Consider the following 2500-nt stretch of genomic DNA (forward strand, 5'->3'; position numbering starts at 1 on the left):
TGGGTGTAAGTTTATTTTCGAATAAAACAAGATCGAATTCGTCCAGTATCCATCTATATATCTATCTGTCTATCTGTCCGTCCATCCATTTATCTATCTATCTATAATATTTTTATACGTGACGAAAATACTTTTTAATCGATAACGATCGCGCCTAAGTATACCTAAGTGAATTTAAATTCTTTACAGTGATTCGACGAAAATTTTTTTTCCTTGCAAAATCTTTTCATTAAATTTATACATATATAAATACATACATGTGTGCATATATATATATATATATATATATATATATTGGATCTAAGAAAGAATCTGATATCATAGTTATGTCAGCATGCTAGCTGAGTAAAAAATGATCGAATATGTCAAGTTTTCGTTACGTTAATAAATCATTTCATTCTACATTTATTTATTAATTTTTTTTCTTTTTATATCTTTTCTCTGTTTTCTCCTCTCGTTCTACTTGTCATAATCTTTACGAAGAAATCGTATGAGTAATAATTATTTAAACGCTTTAGTTTAATGAGATCTAGAATCGTGAAACTAGAGGTTCTTATTTTTTTCGTATTCGTCAGAAATCGAATTCGTAACAGGACGTTAAGCGCGTGCAGCAATCTATCTATGGAATTTTTCTAGAACGGAGAACTAATCATAGAGTAGGAATCGTTCCACATTGTCGCCAGTCGGTAATTACGTGTCATGCATTACCGGAAATGATACTCCACTTTTCTGTCGGTTGTCTACGCTACTCTTCGAAACCGAACTCGATTCGTGGCTGTTAGTCAGTTAGTCAGTCAGTCAGTCAGCCAACCAGTCAGTTAGTCAGTCAGTCAGTCAGTCAGTCAGTTAGTCAGGTATTTTTTAGCGATAGAGTAGGGTGGAAAAAAATGGAGGACAAGAATGACGCGAAGAGGACAATGGAAAAATAAAAAAAAAAAAAAAAAAAAATAAAAATAATAAAGAAGAAAAAGAAAATAAACGAAATCGTGCCGGTGGTAGATGTAAACGGAAATCGTTCCTAATGCATCCGACACCCGTGTGCATCTTTTTAACTCTGAGATGCATTTCTCTCTCGCTCTCTCTTTCTCTCGTTTCTTTATCGAGCAGCCCTCGCACACCCGATCACCCATTCATTTCTTTGCAACTCACGAAATCCGGTTGTCCAAACGAGCCATTGTATTCGACCGACCCCGAAATACTCGCTTTCTTTGATAGAGAAACGGAGAATGTTTCGTAGTAGTAACTTTAATGTATGTGTGTATGTATGTATATGTGTATATATTTATGTATATACATATATATGTATATGTATGTGTATGCGTATATATTTATTCATGTATGTATTTATGTATATAGTTAGAATGTGTTGGAATCTTTTATTGGAGTATCTTCATTTTGGCAACGACACAACACAACACAACACAACACAACACAACACAACACAATACAATACAATACAATACAATACAATACAATACAATACAATACAATACAATACAATACAATAACAACAACAATATGAAATTGGTTACATTCGTCAATTGGATTGATGCTATAAAAAAGCAGACGTTTAAAGCCATTAGGGAATATTCTTTTATTGCTTTTTTTTTTTTTCTTTTTTTTTTATGATTAATATCTCAATGAGAAACATATAATAATATAATTATTATAAAATATAATATAATGTAATGTAATATAATAATAATAATAATATAATAATAATACAATATAATAATAATAATAATACAAATGTACTTATAAATATTGAAAAAATAATATTGGAAATTAATATTTGATATGTATCTATTAAGAAATGAATAATTTCTCATGATATTTCAATGTCTTCGTGGATCGGTAAAATCCCAAGATCAGGTTGTCGTATTAATAAAAAGGGAATGAATTTTCGAGTACCCATGCAATGAGTATGCACGAACTTATGCAGGAACGTATTGCACGCACGATCCTCGAAACTCTGGATGGTACGTGGTATGCAAATGTTCCTGGTTCGGCATAAAGCCGGTGGACGATAAAATAAATCCCGTAGGAAGACGCACGCGATTTGGCGCGCCGCGGCGCTCGATATACATTAAGCGACATAGTAGTCGCACGATGAAACTTTATGGGCGCTATTAAGACGCGAAGAGGGAGAAGAAACGATGGTGGTAGATGGGAACCGATAAAGACGTTGCCCGAGAAAAAGAGAAAGGAAGAGAAAGGGAAGTAGATAGGTAGGTAGGTAGGTAGGTAGGTAGGTAGGGACGGAGGGAGAGAGGGACCCTTTTCAGAAATCGCTCGAAGGGTCGTCGGCAAAGGAAGACTTAAGGCAACCCTCTCGACGATCAAGAGAAAAATAGAGAGAGAGAGAGAGAGAGAGAGAGAGAGAGAGAGAGAGAGAGAGTGAGTGAGCTTCGTCTAGTATTCTTCTCTTTTCTTCTCTCCTCTTTTTCTCCTCGCTCTCTTCTTTTCATTCTCTAACGCTCAACGTTATTCAGGATTAGAC

Source organism: Vespa velutina, chromosome 15, assembly GCF_912470025.1.
Source record: "Vespa velutina chromosome 15, iVesVel2.1, whole genome shotgun sequence".
Lineage (NCBI taxonomy): Eukaryota > Metazoa > Arthropoda > Insecta > Hymenoptera > Vespidae > Vespa > Vespa velutina.